Below are 20933 nucleotides of genomic sequence, written 5' to 3'. Positions count from 1 at the left end.
CAGCAGTCTGTGATCTAACCAAAATGGCAGCAGCGAGGCTGGGGGAGGGGAGCCCGCAATTGCTGAGGCTTAAGTAGGTAAACAAAGCCGCTGGGAAGCTCGCATTGGGTGGACCTCACAGCAGCTCAAGGAAACCTGCCTGTCTCTGTAGACTCCACCTCTGGGGACAGGGCACAGCTAAACAACAAAAGGGGAAGCAGCAGAGGCCTGTGCAGACGCGAACGACTCTGTCTGACAGCTTTGAAGAGCAGTGGATCTCCCAACACGGAGGTTGAGATCTGAGAACGGACAGACTGCCTGCTCAAGTGGGTCCCTGACCCCTGAGTAGCCTAACTGGGAGACATCAACCACTAGGGGCAGTCTGACACCCCACACCTCACAGGGTGGAGTACACCCCTGAGAGGAAGCTTCCAAAGTAAGAATCAGACAGGTACATTCGCTGTTCAGCAATATTCTATCTTCTACAACCTCTGCTGCTGATACCCAGGCAAACAGGGTCTGGAGTGGACCTCAAGCAATCTCCAACAGACCTACAGCTGAGGGTCCTGACAATTAGAAGGAAAACTATCAAACAGGAAGAACACCCATACCAAAACCCCATCAGTACGTCACCATCATGAAAGACCAGGGACAGATAAAACCACGAAGATGGGGAAGAAGCAGGGAAGAAAAGCTGGAAATTCAAGAAATAAGAGCACATCTCCCCCTGCAAAGGAGCGCAGCTCATCGCCAGCAACGGATCAAAGCTAGACAGAGAATGACTTTGTCGAGATGAGAGAAGAAGTCTTCAGTCCATCAAACTTCTCAGAGCTAAAGGAGGAATTATGTACCCAGCACAAAGAAACTAAAAATCTTGAAAAAAGAGTGGAAGAATTGACAGCTAGACTAATTAATGCAGAGAAGGTCATAAACAAAATGACAGAGCTGAAAACCATGACATGAGAAATACGTGACAAATGCACAAGCTTCAGTAACTGACTCGATCAACTGGAAGAAAGAGTATCAGCGATTGAGGATCAAATGAATGAAATGAAGCGAGAAGAGAAACCAAAAGAAAAAAGAAGAAAAAGAAATGAACAAAGCCTGCAAGAAGTATGGGATTATGTAAAAAGACCAAATCTACGTCTGATTGGGGTGCCTGAAAGTGAGGGGGAAAATGGAATCAAGTTGGAAAACACTCTTCAGGATATCATCCAGGAGAACTTCCCCAACCTAGTAGGGCAGGCCAACATTCAAATTCAGGAAATACAAAGAACACCACAAAGATACTGCTCGAGAAGAGCGATTGCAAGACACGTAATTGCCAGATTCACCAAAGTTGAAATGAAGGAAAAAATCTTAAGGGCAGCCAGAGAGAAAGGTCGGGTTACCCACAAAGGGAAGCCCATCAGACTAACAGCAGACCTCTCGGCAGAAACTCTACAAGCCAGAAGAGAGTGGAGGCCAATATTCAACGTTCTTAAAGAAAAGAATTTTAAACCCAGAATTTCATATCCAGCCAAACTAGGTTTCATCAGTGAAGGAGAAATAAAATCCTTTACAGATAAGCAAATGCTTAGAGATTTTGTCACCACCAGGCCTGCCTTACAAGAGACCCTGAAGGAAGCCCTAAACATGGAAAGGAACAACCGGTACCAGCCATTGCAAAAACATGCCAAAATGTAAAGACCATCGAGGCTAGGAAGAAACTGCATCAACTAAAGAGCAAAACAACCAGTTAATATCATAATGGCAGGATCAAGTTCACACATAACAATATTAACCTTAAATGTATATGGACTAAATGCTCCAATTAAAAGACACAGACTGGCAAACTGGGTAAAGAGTCAAGACCCATCAGTCTGCTGTATTCAGATGTCTATTAGGTCTGCTTCGTGCAGAGATGAGTTCAATTCCTGGATATCCTTGTTAACTTTCTGTCTCATTGATCTGTCTAATGTTGACAGTGGAGTGTTGAAGTCTCCCATTATTATTGTATGGGAGTCTAAGTCTCTTTGTAAGTCTCTAAGGACTTGCTTTATGAATCTGGGTGCTCCTGTATTGGGTGCATATATATTTAGGAGAGTTAGCTCTTCCTGTTGAATTGATCCCTTTACCATGATGTAATGGCCTTCTTTGTCTCTTTTGATCTTTGATGGTTTAAAGTCTGTTTTATCAGAGACTAGGATTGCAACCCCTGCTTTTTTTTGTTCTCCATTTGCTTGGAAGATCTTCCTCCATCCCTTTATTTGAGCCTATGTATGTCTCTGCATGTGAGATGGGTCTCCTGAATACAGCAGACTGGGGGGCGGAGCAAGATGGCCGAATAGGAACAGCTCCAGTCTCCAACTCCCAGCGCGAGCGACACAGAAGACCGGTGATTTCTGCATTTTCAACTGAGGTACTGGGGTCATCTCACTAGGGAGTGCCGGACAATCGGTGCTAGTCAGCTGCTGCAGCCTGACCAGCGAGAGCTGAAGCAGGGCGAGGCATCGCCTCACCTGGAAGTGCATGGGGGAAGGGAATCCGTTTCCCTACCCAGGGGAACTGAGACTCACAACACCTGGAAAATCGGGTAACTCCCACCCCAATACTGCGCTTTAAGCAGACAGGCACACCAGTAGAATATATCCCACACCTGGCCAGGAGGGTCCCACGCACACGGAGCCTCCCTCACTGCTAACACAGCAGTCTGTGGCGATCTATCCGCAAGGCAACAGCGAGGCTGGGGGAGGGACGCCCGCCATTGCTGAGGCTTAAGTAGGTAAACAGGGGAAGCAGCGGGGGCGGGTGCAGACGTGAACGACTCTGTCTGACAGCTTGGGGGAGAGCCGTGGATCTCCCAACGCAGAGGTTGAGATCTGAGAACGGACAGACTGCCTGCTTAGGTGGGTCCCTGAACCCTGAGTAGCCTAGCTGGGAGACATCCCCCACTAGGGGCAGTCTGACACCCCACACCTCACAGGGTGGAGTACACACCTGAGAGGAAACTTCCAAAGGAAGAATCAGACAGGTACACTCGCTGTTCAGCAATATTCTATCTTCGGCAACCCCTGCTGCTGATACCCAGGCAAACAGGGTCTGGAGTGGACCTCAAGCAATCTCCAACAGACCAACAGACAGTCCTTCTGACTGTCAGAAGGAAAACTATCAAACAGGAAGGACACCTATACCAAAACCCCATCAGTACGTCACCATCATCAAAGACCAGAGACAGATAAAACCACAAAGATGGGGAAGAAGTAGGGCAGAGAAGCTGGAAATTCAAAAAATAAGAGCGCATCTCCCCCTGTAAAGGAGTGCAGCCCATCGCCAGCAACGGATCAAAGCTGGTCAGAGAATGACTTTGACGAGATGAGAGAAGAAGGCTTCAGTCCATCAAACTTCTCAGAGCTAAAGGAGGAATTACGTACCCAGCGCAAAGAAACTAAAAATCTCGAAAAAAGAGTGGAAGAACTGACAGCTAGACTAATTAATACAGAGAAGATCATAAACGAAATGACAGAGATGAAAACCATGACACGAGAAATACGTGACAAATGCACAAGCTTCAGTAACCGACTCGATCAACTGGAAGAAAGAGTATCAGCGATTGAGGATCAAATGAATGAAATGAAGCGAGAAGAGAAACCAAAAGAAAAAAGAAGAAAAAGAAATGAACAAAGCCTGCAAGAAGTATGGGATTATGTAAAAAGACCAAATCTACGTCTGATTGGGGTGCCTGAAAGTGAGGGGGAAAGTGGAACCAAGTTGGAAAACACTCTTCAGGATATCATCCAGGAGAACTTCCCCAACCTAGTAGGGCAGGCCAACATTCAAATTCAGGAAATACAGAGAACGCCACAAAGATACTCCTCCAGAAGAGCAACTCCAAGACACATCATTGCCAGATTCACCAAAGTTGAAATGAAGGAAAAAATCTTAAGGGCAGCCAGAGAGAAAGGTCGGGTTACCCACAAAGGGAAGCCCATCAGACTAACAGCAGATCTCTCGGCAGAAACTCTACAAGCCAGAAGAGAGTGGGGGCCAATATTCAACGTTCTTAAAGAAAAGAATTTTAAACCCAGAATTTCATATCCAGCCAAACTAAGTTTCATCAGTGAAGGAGAAATAAAATCCTTTACAGATAAGCAAATGCTTAGAGATTTTGTCACCACCAGGCCTGCCTTACAAGAGACCCTGAAGGAAGCCCTAAACATGGAAAGGAACAACCGGTACCAGCCATTGCAAAAACATGCCAAAATGTAAAGACCATCGAGGCTAGGAAGAAACTGCATCAACAATGGACTAAATGCTCCAATTAAAAGACACAGACTGGCAAACTGGGTAAAGAGTCAAGACCCATCAGTCTGCTGTATTCAGGAGACCCATCTCACATGCAGTGACATACATAGGCTCAAAATAAAGGGATGGAGGAAGATCTACCAAGCAAATGGAGAACAAAAAAAAGCAAGGGTTGCAATCCTAGTCTCTTATAAAATAGACTTTAAACCATCAAAGATCAAAAGAGACAAAGAAGGCCATTACATAATGGTAAAGGGATCAATTCAACAGGAAGAGCTAACTCTCCTAAATATATATGCACCCAATACAGGAGCACCCAGATTCATAAAGCAAGTCCTTAGAGACTTACAAAGAGACTTAGACTCCCATACAATAATAATGGGAGACTTCAACACTCCACTGTCAACATTAGACAGATCAACGAGACAGAAAGTTAACAAGGATATCCAGGAATTGAACTCATCTCTGCACCAAGCGGACCTAATAGACATCTATAGAACTCTCCACCCCAAATCAACAGAATATACATTCTTCTCAGCACCACATCGCACTTATTCCAAAATTGACCACATAATTGGAAGTAAAGCACTCCTCAGCAAATGTAAAAGAACAGAAATTTTAACAAACTGTCTCTCAGACCACAGTGCAATCAAACTAGAACTCAGGACTAAGAAACTGAATCAAAACCGCTCAACTACATGGAAACTGAACAACCTGCTCCTGAATGACCACTGGGTACATAACGAAATGAAAGCAGAAATAAAGATGTTCTTTGAAACCAATGAGAACAAAGATACAACATACCAGAATCTCTGGGACACATTTAAAGCAGTGTGTAGAGGGAAATTTATAGCACTAAATGCCCACAAGAGTAAGCAGGAAAGATCTAAAATTGACACTCTAACATCACAATTAAAAGAACTAGAGAGGCAAGAGCAAACACATTCAAAAGCTAGCAGAAGGCAAGAAATAACTAAATCAGAGCAGAACTGAAGGAGATAGAAATACACAACCCCTCCAAAAAATCAATGAATCCAGGAGTTGTTTTTTGAAAAGATCAACAAAATTGACAGACCGCTAGCAAGACTAATAAAGAAGAAAAGAGAGAGGAATCAAATAGACGCAATAAAAAATGATAAAGGGGATATCACCACCGACCCCACAGAAATACAAACAACCATCTGAGTATACTATAAACACCTCTACGCAAATCAACTAGAAAATCTAGAAGAAATGGATAATTTCCTGGACACTTACACTCTCCCAAGACTAAACCAGGAAGAAGTTGAATCCCTGAATAGACCAATAGCAGGCTCTGAAATTGAGGCAACAATTCATAGCCTACCCACCAAAAAAAGTCCAGGACCAGATGGATTCACAGCTGAATTCTACCAGAGGTACAAGGAGGAGCTGGTACCATTCCTTCTGAAACTATTCCAATCAATAGAAAAAGAGGGAATCCTCCCTAACTCATTTTATGAGGCCAACATCATCCTGATACCAAAGCCTGGCAGAGACACAACAAAAAAAGAGAATTTTAGACCAATATCCCTGATGAACATCGATGCAAAAATTCTCAATTAAATACTGGCAAACCAGATTCAGCAGCACATCAAAAAGCTTATCCACCATGATCAAGTGGGCTTCATCCCTGGGATGCAAGGCTGGTTCAACATTCACAAATCAATAAACGTAATCCAGCATATAAACAGAACCAAAGACAAGAACCACATCTGACAAAGGGCTAATATCCAGAATCTACAAAGAACTCAAACAGATAAACATTCACAAATCAATAAACATAATCCAGCATATAAACAGAACCAAAGACAAGAACCACATCTGACAACGGGCTAATATCCAGAATCTACAAAGAACTCAAACAAATATACAAGAAAAAAACAAACAACACCATCAAAAAGTGGGCAAAGGATATGAACAGACATTTCTCAAAAGAAGACATTCATACAGCCAACAGATACATGAAAAAATGCTCATCATCACTCGCCATCAGAGAAATGCAAATCAAAACCACAGTGAGATACCATCTCACACCAGTTAGAATGGCAATCATTAAGAAGTCAGGAAACAACAAGTGTTGGAGAGGATGTGGAGAAATAGGAACACTTTTACACTGTTGGTGGGATTGTAAACTAGTTCAACCATTATGGAAAACAGTATGGCAATTCCTCAAGGATCTAGAACTAGATGTACCATATGACCCAGCCATCCCACTACTGGGTATATACCCAAAGTATTATAAATTATTCTACTACAAAGACACATGCACACGTATGTTTATTGCAGCACTATTCACAATAGCAAAGACTTGGAATCAACCCAAATGTCCATCTGTGACAGACTGGATTAAGAAAATGTGGCACATATACACCATGGAATACTATGCAGCCACAAAGATGGATGAGTTTGTGTCCTTTGTAGGGACATGGATGCAGCTGGAAACCATCATTCTTAGCAAACTATCACAAGAAGAGAAAACCAAACACCGCATGTTCTCACTCATAGGTGGGAACTGAACAATGACATCTCTTGGACTCGGGAAGGGGAACATCACACACTGGGGCCTATCATGGGGAGGGTGGAGGAGGGAGGGATTGCATTGGGGAGTTATACATGATATAAATGATGAATTGATGGGTGCTGACGAGTTGATGGTTGCAGCACACCAACATGGCATAAGTATACATATGTAACAAACCTGCACGTTATACACATGTACCCTAGAACTTAAAGTATAATAAAAAAAAAAAAAGAAAAGGGAAATAGCCTCAGACAAAAACGAGAAAGAAGCTTTCTATGAAAATGCTCCGTGATATGTGTATTCATATCACATTTATAAAGCTTTCTTTACATTACACAGCTTAGAAACTCTGTCGTGGACGGATCCACGAAGGGACATTTGAGAGCACTTTCAGGACTATGGTGAAAAAGGAAATATCTTCAGATAAAAGGGAAAGAAACGTTTTGCGAATGTGCTTTTTGCTATGTTATTCACCTCACATACATAAAGCTTTCTTTACATTACGCAGCTTGGAAACTCAGTTATGGATGGATCTGCAGAGGCAAATTTGGGATGACATTCAGGCCTATGGTGAAAAAGAAAGTATCATCAGTTAAAAACTAGAGAGAAGCTTTCTGAGAAACTTCTTGGTGATGTGTACATTCCACTCAGGGAGTTTTACCTATTTCCTCTTAAGGCACTGTTTGAACATTGTTCCTGTAAAACTAAAAAATTGATATTCGGAGCACATTGAAGACTATGGCAGAAAGTGAAATGTCGTCCAATAAAACTCGGAAAGAAGCATTCCAAGAAATTGCTCTCTGACATGTCCATTCATATCACAGAGTTAAAGCGTACTCTACATTTCCCAGTTTCGAAAGTCTGCTTTGAGGATTCTGAAAAGGGATGTTAAGTGGCAACCGGTGGCCTGTGATGAGGAAGGAAATGTCTTCCATTGAAAATTGAGAGAAGATTTCTGAGCAACTATCTTGTGATGTTTGTATTCATGTCATGGAGTTAAATCATTCTTTGAATTGAGCAGTTTGAAATCACTGTTTCTGTAGAATCTGAGAAAGGACATTTGGCAACGCTCTTTAGAATACCCTGAAAAAGAAATAACCTCAGATAGAAACCAGAAGGAAGCTTTCTGTGAAACTGCATTTGTCTCGTGATTTCTGCTCACACAGTTAAGCTTCTCTTTTCATTGGGAAGTATTCTAACACTGTTCTTGTTTAGTCTGTGAAAGGATATTCAGGAGCGCTTTGATGTTTATGGTGTAAAAGGAAATATCTTCAGATAGAAACTAGAGACAAGCTTTCCAAGGAGCTACTTTGTGACGTGTGCATTCCACTCACAGAATTATACCATTCTTCTCATAAGGATTGGGGAATCAATTTTGGAGAAAAAGCTACCAAGGGACATTTGGGAGTATATGGACAGCTATGGTGAAAAAGGAAATATTCTCAGACAAAAACGGGAAAGAAGATTTCTGTGAAACTGCTTTGTGATAGATATGTTTATTCATCTCACATAGATAAAAATTCCCTTATATTACACAGTTTGGAATTTCCATCATGGACGAATCCGTCAAGGGACATTCGGGAGCACATTCAGGCCTGTGGTGAAAAAGGAAATATCTTCAGATAAAAACTGGAAAGAATCTTCCTGGGAAACCGCTTTGTGATGTGTGCATTCCACTCAGGGAGTTATACATCTTTTCTCATAAGGCATTGTTTGAACACTGTTCCTGTAAAATGAAAAAGATGATATTACGGAGCACTTTGAGGACCATAGCAAAAAGTGAAATATCATCAAATAAAACACAGAGAGAAGTGTTTCAAGAAACTGCTCTCTGATATCTGCATTCATTTCAGAGAGTTAAAACTTACTCTACGTTGTCCAGTTTGGAAAGTCTGTCTTTGAGGAATCTGTGAAGGGATATTAACTGGCGCCCAGAGGCTTGTGGTGAGCAAGGAAACATCTTCCGATGAAAACTGGAGACAAGCTTTGTGAGTAACTGCTTTGTGATGTGTGTATTCGTCTCATAGAGTTAAACCATTCTTTGGATTGAGCAGTTTGAAATCACGGTTTTTTTGGAATTTGAGGAAGGACAATTGGGAAGGCTCCCTAGAATATAGAGAAAGAAATATCCTCAGGTAAAATCCAGAAGGAAGCTTTCTGTGAAACTGCTCTGTGTCATCTTAATTCCTCTAACTCAGTTAAGCCTCTCTATTCATTGACCAGTTTTCTAACCCTATTTATGTTTAGCGTGTGAAGGGATATTCGGGAGTGCTTTGAGGCTTACGGTGAAAAAGGAAATATGTTCAGACCAAAACTGGAGAGAAGCTTTCCGAAGAAATGCATTGTGACATGTGCTTTCCACTCACGGTGTTATACCTTTCTTCTCATACAGCGTCGGGGAAATCCTTTTGGAGAAAAGCTACCAAGTGATATTCGGGAGCATGTTGATGCCTATGGTGAAACGGGAAATAGACTCAGACAAAATGGAAAGAAGCTTTCTATGAAATTTCTCTATGATATGTGTATTCACATAAAGCTTTCTTTACGTTACGCAGTTGGAAATTCTGACATGGATGGATCCATGAAGCGACATTCGGGAGCACCTTCAGGGCTATGGTGAAAAAGGAAATATCTTCAGAGAAAAACTGGAAAGAAGATTTCTGTGAATCTTCTTTATTCTGTGTTTAATCATCTCACATACAAAAAGCTTTCTTTACATTATGTAGCATGGAAACTCCATCGTGGATGGATCCGTGAAGGGATATTCGGGATCACATTCAGGCCTATGTTGATAAAGGAAGTATCTTCAGATAAAAACTGTAGAGAAGCTTTCTGAGAAACTGCTTGGTGATGTATGCATTCCACTCAGGGAGTTTTACCTTTCTTGTCATAAGGCACTGTTTGAACACTGTTTCTGTAAAACTAAAAAAGTGATATTCGGAACACATTGAAGACTATGGTGGAAAGTGAAATGTCGTCCAATAAAATCCGGAAAGAAGCATTCCAAGAAACTACTCTCTGACTTGTCCGTTCATTTCACATAGTAAAACTTACTCTACATTTCCCAGTTTGGAAATTCTGTCTTTGAGAATTCTGCGAAGGGATATTAAGTGGCGACCGGAAGCCTATGGCAAGCAAGAAAATGTCTTCCATTGAAAACTGGAGAGAAGCATTCAGAGCAACTGCTTTGTGATGTGTATATTCATATCATAGCATTAAATCGTACTTTTGATTGAGGAGTTTGAAATCACTCTTTCTGTGGAACCTGAGAAAGAACATTTTGGAACGCACTTAAGAATATACTGAAAAAGTAATACCCTCTGATAAAAAACAGAAGGAAGCTTTCTGTGAAATTCCTCTGTGTCATGTGAATTCCACTCACAGAGTTAAGCTTCTGTTTTCATTGAGCAGTATTTTAACACTGTTTTTGTTTAGTCTGCAAAGGGATATTCGAGAGCTCTTTGAGGCTTATGGTGAAAAAGGGAATATCTTCAGATAGAAACTGGAGAGAAGCTATCCGAGGAGCTCCTTTGTGACGTGTGCATTCCACTCATATTGTTATAGCTTTCTTCTTATAGAGGATTGGGGAATCCCTTTGGAGAAAAAGCTACCAAGGAACATTCGTGAGTATATAGTTGGCTATGGTGAAAAAGGAAATATCCTCAGACAAAAACTGGAAAGAAGCTTTCTGTGAAATTGCTTCATGATAGATATGTTTACTCATCTCACATAGATAAAACTTTTTTTCTATTACGCAGTTTCATATACTGTCATAGAAGTATTTGTGAGGGGACATTCAGGAGAACACTCAGGAATATGGTGAAAAAGGAGATATTTTCAGATAAAAACTGGAGAAAAGCTTTCTGAGAAACTGCTTTGTGATGTGTGCATTTCACTCAGGGAGTGATACCTCTTTTCTCATAAGGCAGTGTTTGAACTCTGTTCCTGTAAAACCGAAAAAGTAATATTTCGGAGCCCATGGAAGACTATGGCAAAAAGTGAAATATACTGAAATAGAAACCAGAAAGATGGCCGAATAGGAGCAGCTAGAGTCTCCAACTCCCAGCGCGAGCGACACAGAAGACCAGTGATTTCTGCATTTTCAACTGAGGTACTGGGGTCATCTCACTAGGGAGTGCCGGACAATCGGTGCTGGTCAGCTGCTGCAGCCTGACCAGCGAGAGCTGAAGCAGGGCGAGGCTTCGCCTCACCTGGAAGCGCAAGGGGGAAGGGGATCCCTTTTCCTAGCCAGGGGAACTGAGACACACAACACCTGGAAAATCGGGTAACTCCCACCCCAATACTGCGCTGTAAGCATACAGGCACACCAGGAGAATATATCCCAATCCTGGCCGGGAGGGTCCCACGCCCACGAAGCCTCCCTCACTGCTAACACAGCAGTCTGCCGCGATCTATCCGCAAGGCAGCAGCGAGGCTGGGGGAGGGGCGCCCGCCATTGCTGAGGCTTAAGTAGGTAAACAAAGCCGCTGGGAAGCTCGAACTGGGTGGAGCTCACAGCAGCTCAAGGAAGCCTGCCTGTCTCTGTAGTCTCCACCTCTGGGGACAGCGCATAGCTGAAGACCAACAGGGGAAGTAGCGGGAGCCGGTGCAGACGCGAACGACTCTGTCTGACAGCTTTGGGGAGAGCCGTGGATCTCCCAACGCGGAGGTTGAGATCTGAGAACGGACAGACTGCCTGCTCAGGTGTGTCCCTGACCCCTGAGTAGCCTAGCTGGGAGAAATCGCCCACTAGGGGCAGTCTGACACCCCACACCTCACAGGGTGGAGTACACCCCTGAGAGGAAACTTCCAAAGGAAGAATCAGACAGGTACACTCGCTGTTCAGCAATATTCTATCTTCGGCAACCTCTGCTGCTGATACCCAGGCAAACAGGGTCTGAAGTGGACCTCAAGCAATCTCCAACAGACAAACAGACAGTCCTTCTTACTGTCAGAAGGAAAACTATCAAACAGGAAGGACACCTATACCAAAACCCCATCAGTACGTCACCACCATCAAAGACCAGAGACAGATAAAACCACAAAGATGGGGAAGAAGCAGGGCAGAAAAGCTGGAAATTCAAAAAATAAGAGCGCATCTCCCCCTGCAAAGGAGCGCAGCCCATCGCCAGCAACGGATCAAAGCTGGTCAGAGAATGACTTGGACGAGAGGAGAGAAGAAGGCTTCAGTCCATCAAACTTATCAGAGCTAAAGGAGGAATTACGTACCCAGCGCAAAGAAACTAAAAATCTTGAAAAAAGAGTGGAAGAATTGACAGCTAGACTAATTAATGCAGAGAAGATCATAAACGAAATGACAGAGATGAAAACCATGACACGAGAAATACGTGACAAATGCACAAGCTTCAGTAACCGACTCGATCAACTGGAAGAAAGAGTATCAGCGATTGAAGATCAAATGAATGAAATGAAGCGAGAAGAGAAACCAAAAGAAAAAAGAAGAAAAAGAAATGAGCAAAGCCTGCAAGAAGTATGGGATTACGTAAAAAGACCAAATCTACGTCTGATTGGGGTGCCTGAAAGTGAGGGCGAAAATGGAACCAAGTTGGAAATCACTCTTCAGGATATCATCCAGGAGAACTTCCCCAACCTAGTAGGGCAGGCCAACATTCAAATTCAGGAAATACAGAGAACGCCACAAAGATACTCCTCCAGAAGAGCAACTCCAAGACACATCATTGCCAGATTCACCAAAGTTGAAATGAAGGAAAAAATCTTAAGGGCAGCCAGAGAGAAAGGTCGGGTAACCCACAAAGGGAAGCCCATCAGACTAACAGCAGATCTCTCGGCAGAAACTCTACAAGCCAGAAGAGAGTGGGGGCCAATATTCAACGTTCTTAAAGAAAAGAATTTTAAACCCAGAATTTCATATCCAGCCAAACTAAGTTTCATAAGTGAAGGAGAAATAAAATCCTTTACAGATAAGCAAATGCTTAGAGATTTTGTCACCACCAGGCCTGCCTTACAAGAGACCCTGAAGGAAGCCCTGAACATGGAAAGGAACAACCGGTACCAGCCATCACAAAAACATGCCAAAATGTAAAGACCATCGAGGCTAGGAAGAAACTGCATCGACTAACGAGCAAAATAACCAGTTAATATCATAATGGCAGGATCAAGTTCACACATAACAATATTAACCTTAAATGTTAATGGACTAAATGCTCCAATTAAAAGACACAGAATGGCAAACTGGATAAAGAGTCAAGACCCATCAGTCTGCTGTATTCAGGAGACCCATCTCACATGCAGAGACATACATAGGCTCAAAATAAAGGGATGGAGGAAGATCTACCAAGCAAATGGAGAACAAAAAAAAGCAGGGGTTGCAATCCTTGTCTCTGATAAAACAGACTTTAAACCATCAAAGATCAAAAGAGACAAAGAAGGCCATTACATAATGGTAAAGGGATCAATTCAACAGGAAGAGCTAACTCTCCTAAATATATATGCACCCAATACAGGAGCACCCAGATTCATAAAGCAAGTCCTTAGAGACTTACAAAGAGACTTAGACTCCCATACAATAATAATGGGAGACTTCAACACTCCACTGTCAACATTAGACAGATCAACGAGACAGAAAGTTAACAAGGATATCCAGGAATTGAACTCATCTCTGCACCAAGCGGACCTAATAGACATCTATAGAACTCTCCACCCCAAATCAACAGAATATACATTCTTCTCAGCACCACATCGCACTTATTCCAAAATTGACCACATAATTGGAAGTAAAGCACTCCTCAGCAAATGTAAAAGAACAGAAATTATAACAAACTGTCTCTCAGACCACAGTGCAATCAAACTAGAACTCAGGACTAAGAAACTCAATCAAAACCGCTCAACTACATGGAAACTGAACAACCTGCTCCTGAATGACTACTGGGTACATAACGAAATGAAAGCGGAAATAAAGATGTTCTTTGAAACCAATGAGAACAAAGATACAACATACCAGAATCTCTGGGACACATTTAAAGCAGTGTGTAGAGGGAAATTTATAGCACTAAATGCCCACAAGAGAAAGCAGGAAAGATCTAAAATTGACACTCTAACATCACAATTAAAAGAACTAGAGAGGCAAGAGCAAACACATTCAAAAGCTAGCAGAAGGCAAGAAATAACTAAGATCAGAGCCGAACTGAAGGAGATAGAGACACAAAAAACCCTCCAAAAAATCAATGAATCCAGGAGTTGGTTTTTTGAAAAGATCAACAAAATTGACAGACCGCTAGCAAGGCTAATAAAGAAGAAAAGAGAGAGGAATCAAATAGATGCAATAAAAAATGATAAAGGGGATATCACCACTGACCCCACAGAAATACAAACTACCATCAGAGAATACTATAAACGCCTCTACTGCAAATCAACTAGAAAATCTAGAAGAAATGGATAAATTCCTGGACACTTACACTCTCCCAAGGCTAAACCAGGAAGAAGTTGAATCCCTGAATAGACCAATAGCAGGCTCTGAAATTGAGGCAACAATTAATAGCCTACCCACCAAAAAAAGTCCAGGACCAGATGGATTCACAGCTGAATTCTACCAGAGGTACAAGGAGGAGCTGGTACCATTCCTTCTGAAACTATTCCAATCAATAGAAAAAGAGGGAATCCTCCCTAACTCATTTTATGAGGCCAACATCATCCTGATACCAAAGCCTGGCAGAGACACATCAAAAAAAGAGAATTTTAGACCAATATCCCTGATGAACATTGATGCAAAAATTCTCAATAAAATACTGGCAAACCGGATTCAGCAGCACATCAAAAAGCTTATCCACCATGATCAAGTGGGCTTCATCCCTGGGATGCAAGGCTGGTTCAACATTCGCAAATCAATAAACGTAATCCAGCATATAAACAGAACCAAAGACAAGAACCACATGATTGTCTCAATAGATGCAGAAAAGGCTTTTGACAAAATTCAACAGCCCTTCATGCTAAAAACGCTCAATAAATTCGGTATTGATGGAACGTACCTCAAAATAATAAGAGCTATTTATGACAAACCCACAGCTAATATCATACTGAATGGGCAAAAACTGGAAAAATTCCCTTTGAAAACTGGCACAAGACAGGGATGCCCTCTCTCACCACTCCTATTCAACATAGTGTTGGAAGTTCTGGCTAGGGCAATCAGGCAAGAGAAAGAAATCAAGGGTATTCAGTTAGGAAAGGAAGAAGTCAAATTGTCCCTGTTTGCAGATGACATGATTGTATATTTAGAAAACCCCATCGTCTCAGCCCAAAATCTGCCTTAAGCTGATAAGCAACTTCAGCAAAGTCTCAGGATACAAAATTAATGTGCAAAAATCACAAGCATTCTTATACACCAGTAACAGACAAGCAGAGAGCCAAATCAGGAATGAACTTCCATTCACAATTGCTTCAAAGAGAATAAAATACCTAGGAATCCAGCTTACAAGGGATGTAAAGGACCTCTTCAAGGAGAACTACAAACCACTGCTCAGTGAAATCAAAGAGGACACAAACAAATGGAAGAACATACCATGCTCATGGATAGGAAGAATCAATATCGTGAAAATGGCCATACTCCCTAAGGTTATTTATAGATTCAATGCCATCCCCATCAATCTACCAATGAGTTTCTTCACAGAATTGGAAAAAACTGCTTTAAAGTTCATATGGAACCAAAAAAGGGCCCGCATTGCCAAGACAATCCTAAGTCAAAAGGACAAAGCTGGAGGCGTCACGCTACCTGACTTCAAACTATACTACAAGGCTACAGTCACCAAAACAGCATGGTACTGGTACCAAAACAGAGATATAGATCAATGGAACAGAACAGACTCCTCAGAAATAATACCACACATCTACAGCCATCTGATCTTTGACAAACCTGAGAGAAACAAGAAATGGGGAAAGGATTCCCTATTTAATAAATGGTGCTGGGAAAATTGGCTAGCCATAAGTAGAAAGCTGAAACTGGATCCTTTCCTTACCCCTTATACGAAGATTAATTCAAGATGGATTAGAGACTTAAATGTTAGACCTAATACCATAAAAACCCTAGAAGAAAATCTAGGTAGTACCATTCAGGACATAGGCATGGGCAAGGACTTCATGTCTAAAACACCAAAAGCAACGGCAGCAAAAGCAAACATTGACAAATGGGATCTAATTAAACTAAAGAGCTTTTGCACAGCAAAAGAAACTACCATCAGAGTGAACAGGCAACCTACAGAATGGGAGAAAATTTTTGCAACCTACTCATCTGACAAAGGGCTAATATCCAGAATCTACAAAGAACTCAAACAAATATACGAGAAAAAAACAAACAACCCCATCAAAAAGTGGGGAAAGGATATGAACAGACATTTCTCAAAAGAAGATATTCATACAGCCAACAGACACATGAAAAAATGCTCATCATCACTCGCCATCAGAGAAATGCAAATCAAAACCACAATGAGATACCATCTCACACCAGTTAGAATGGCAATCATTAAGAAGTCAGGAAAGAACAGGTGTTGGAGAGGATGTGGAGAAATAGGAACACTTTTACACTGTTGGTGGGATTGTAAACTAGTTCAACCATTATGGAAAACAGTATGGCAATTCCTCAAGGATCTAGAACTAGATGTACCATATGACCCAGCCATCCCACTACTGGGTATATACCCAAAGGATTATAAATTATTCTACTATAAAGACACATGCACACGTATGTTTATTGCAGCACTATTCACAATAGCAAAGACTTGGAATCAACCCAAATGTCCATCTGTGACAGACTGGATTAAGAAAATGTGGCACATATACACCATGGAATACTATGCAGCCACAAAGATGGATGAGTTTGTGTCCTTTGTAGGGACATGGATGCAGCTGGAAACCATCATTCTTAGCAAACTATCACAAGAAGAGAAAACCAAACACCGCATGTTCTCACTCATAGGTGGGAACTGAACAATGAGATCACTTGGACTCGGGAAGGGGAACATCACGCACTGGGGCCTATCATGGGGAGGGGGGAGGGGGGAGGAGGGAGGGCTTGCATTGGGGAGTTATACAAGATATAAATGATGAATTGATGGGTGCTGACGAGTTGATGGGTGCAGCACACCAACATGGCATAAGTATACATATGTAACAAACCTGCACGTTATGCACATGTACCCTAGAACTTAAAGTATAATAAAAAAAAAAAAAAAAAAAAAAAAAAAAAAAAAAAAAAAAAAAGAAACCAGAAAGCAACGTTCCAAGAAACTGCTCTCTGGCATGTGCATTCACTTCAGAGAGTTAAAGCTTACTCTACATTTCCCAGTTTGGAAAGTCTGTCTTTGAGGATTCTGCAAAGGGATATTAAGTGACGACTGGAGGCCTGTGGCAAGAAAGGAAATGTCTTCCATTGAAAACTGGAGAGAAGCTTTCTGAGCAACTGCTTTGTGATGTTTGTATTCATCTCATAGACTTAAATCATTTTTTGGACTGAGCTGTCTGAAATCACCCTTACTGTGGAACCTGAGAAAAGACATTTGGGAACGCTCTTAAGAATATGCTGAAAAAGTAATACCCTCCGATAAAAACCAGAAGGAAGTTTACTGTGAAACTACTCTGTGTCATGTGAATTCCATTAGCACAGTTAAGCTTCTGTTTTAATTGAGCAGTATTCTAACATTGTTTTAGTTTAGTCAGCTAAGGGATACTCGGGAGCAATTTGAGGCTTATGGTGAAAACGGAAATATCCTCAGATAGAAAATGGAGAGCAGTTTTCCAAGGAGCTGCTTGTGACGTGTACATTCCACTCAGAGAGTTATACATTTCTTCTCATAGAGGACTGGGGAATGCCTTTTGGAGAAAAAGCTACCAGGGGTCATTCGGGAGTATACGGATGGCTATGGTGGAAAAGGAAATATCCTTAGACAAAAACTGGAAAGAAGCTTTCTGTGAAACGACTTTGTGATAGATATGTTTTTTCACCTCACATAGATAAAACTTTCCTCCTATTATGCAGTTTTGTAACGCCGTCATGGGTGGATTCATGAAGGGCCAATTGGGAGCACTTTCAGGCCGTTGGTGAAACAGGAAATATCTTCAGATAAAAACTGGAGAGAAGCTTTCTGAGAAACTGCTTTGTAATGTGTGGATTCCACTCAGGGAGTTATACCTCTTTTCTCATAGGGCAGTGTTTGAACACTGTTCCTGTAAAACTGAAAAAGTGATATTTCGGAGCGCATTTAAGACTATTTCAAAAAGTGAAATACCTTGAAATAGAACCCAGAAAGAAGACTTCCAAGAAACTGCTCTCTGATATGTGCATTCATTTCACAGAGTTAAAGCTTTCTCTACATTGCCCAGTTTGGAAACTCTGTCTTTGAGGAATCTGTGAAGGGATATTAAGTGGCGCCCAGAGGCTTTTGGTGAACAAGAAAACGTCTTCTGATGAAAATTGGAGAGAAGTTATCTGAGCAACTACTTGTGATGTGTGCATTCGTCTCATAGAGTTAAACCATTCTTTGGATTGAACAGTTTGAAATCACTGTTTTTGTGGAATCTGAGGAAGGACATTTGGGAAAGCTCCTTATTATTTGGAGAAAGAAATATTCTCAGGTAAAATCTAGAAGGAAGCTTTCTGTGAAACTGCTCTGCATCGTCTTAATTCCTGTCACTCAGTTAAGCCTCTTCTTTCATTGAGCAGTTTTCTAATCCTGTTTATATTTAGCATGTGAAGGGATATTCAGGAGTGCTTTGAGGTATATGGTGAAAAAGGAAATATGTTCTGACGGAAACTGGAGAGAAGCTTCCCGAGGAACTGCTTTGTGACGTGTGCATTCCACTCAGTGTTATAGCTCTCTTCTCATACAACATTGGGGAAACCCTTTTGGAGATAAAGGTACCAAGTGATATTCAGGAGCATGTTGATTCCTATGGTGAAAAGGGAAATAGCCTCAGACAAAAACTGGAAAGAAGCTTTCATTGAAACTGCTCTGTAATATGTTTATTCATCTCAGATAGATCAAGCTTTCTTTACATTATGCAGCTTGGAAAGTCTTTCCTGGACAGATCCACGAAGGGACATTTGAAAACACATTCAGGACTATGGTGAAAAAGAAAGTATCTTCAGATATAAACTGGAAAGAAGCTTTCTAAATATCTGCTTTTTGCTATGTTTATTCATCTCAAATAGCTAAAGCTTTCTTTACATTACACAGCTTGGAAACTCCGTCATGGAAGGATTCACGAAGGGATATTCAGGATCACTTTCAAGCCTGTGGTGGAAAAGGAAATATCATCAGATAAAAAATGGAGAGAAGTTTTCTGAGAAACTGCTCGGTGATATGTGCATTCCTCTCAGATAGTTATATCTTTTTTCTTATAAGGTACTGTTTGAACACTGTTCCTGTACAACCAAAAAAGTGATATTCGGAGAAGATTGAAGACTATGGCGAAAAGTGAAATGCCATGAAATAAAACCCGTAAAGACGCATTCCAAGAAACTGCTCTCTGACATGTCCATTCATTTCACAGAGATAAAGCTTACTCTACATTTCACAGTTTGGAAAGTCTGTCTTTGAGGATCCTGCAAAGGGATATTAAGTGGCAACCCAAGGCCTGGGCAAGCAAGGAAATATCTTCCATTGAAAATTGGAGGGAAGCTTTCTGAGAAACTCTTTTGTGATGTGTATTCTCATCTCATAGAGTTAAATCATTCTTTGGATTGAGCAGTTTGAAATCACTGTTTCTGTGGAATCTGAGAAAGGTCATTTGGGAACCCTCTTTAGAATATCCTAAAAAAAAATAACCTCAGATAGAAACCAGAAGGAAGCTTTCAGTGAAACTGCTCTGTGTCGCGTGAATTCCACTTGCACAGTTAAGCTTCCCTTTTCATTGTGCAATATTCTAGCACTGTATCTGTTTCATCTGCAGAGGGATATTCGGGAGCGCTTTGAGGCTTATGGTGAAAAAGAAAATATCTTCAGGTAGAAACTGGAGAGAAGCTTTCTGAGGAGCTGCTTTGTGATCGATATGTTTATTCATCTCACATTGATAAAATTTCCCTTATATTACGCAGTTTGGAAATTCTGTCATGGATGAACCCACGAAAGGACATTCGGGAGCACTTTCAGGTCTATGGTGAAGAAGGAGATATCTTCAGATAAAAACTGGATAGAAGCTTTATGAGAAACAGCTTTGTGATCTGTGCATTCCACTCAGGGAGTTTTAGCTCTTTCCTCATAAGGCAGTGTTTGAACACTGTTCCTGTAAACCCAAAAAAGTAATATTTCAAAATGCATTGAAGACTATGATGAAAAGTGAAATATCCTCAAATAAAACCGAGAGAGAAGCATTCCAAGAAACTGCTCTCTGATATGTGCATTTATTTCACAGAATTAAAGCTTACTCTACGTTGCTCAGTTTGGAAACTCTGTCTTTGACGTATCTGTGAAGAGATATTACATGCCTCCCGTGGGGCTTGTGGTGAGCAAGGAAACGTCTTCCGATGAAAACTGTAGAGAAGCTTTCTGAGCAACTGCTTTGTGATGTGTGTATTCATCTCATAGATTTAAACCCTTCTTTGGAATGAGCAGTTTGAAATCACTCTTTTTGTGAAATCTGAGGAAGGACATTTGGGAATGCTCCTCAGAACATGGAGAAAGAAATATGCTCAGGTAAAATCCAGAAGGAAGCTTTCTGTGAAACTGCTCTATGTCGTCTTAATTCCTCTCACTCCATTAAGCCTCTGTTTTCATTTAGGAGTTCTCTATCCCTGTTTATGTTTAGCGTGTGAAGGGATATTCAGGAGCATTTTGAGGCTTATGGTGAAAAAGGAAATATATTCAGACCAAAACTGGAGAGAAACTTTCTGAGGAACTGCTTTGTGACATGTGCATTCCACTCACAGTGTTATACCTCTCTTCTCATACAACATCGGGGAAGCCATTTTGGAGAAAAAGGTACCAAGTTTTATTCGGGAGCAAGTTGACGACTATGGTGAACCGGGAAATAGCTTCAGGAAAAACTGCAAAGAGCCTTTCTATGAAACTACTCTGATATGTGTATTCATCTCACATAGATAAAGCTTTCTTTACATTACACAGCATGGAAACTTTGTCGTGGACGGATCCACGAAGGGACA

This window comes from Rhinopithecus roxellana, chromosome 17 (assembly GCF_007565055.1).
Source record: "Rhinopithecus roxellana isolate Shanxi Qingling chromosome 17, ASM756505v1, whole genome shotgun sequence".
In the NCBI taxonomy this organism is placed as follows: Eukaryota; Metazoa; Chordata; class Mammalia; order Primates; family Cercopithecidae; genus Rhinopithecus; species Rhinopithecus roxellana.
This window is presented reverse-complemented; position numbering follows the sequence as displayed.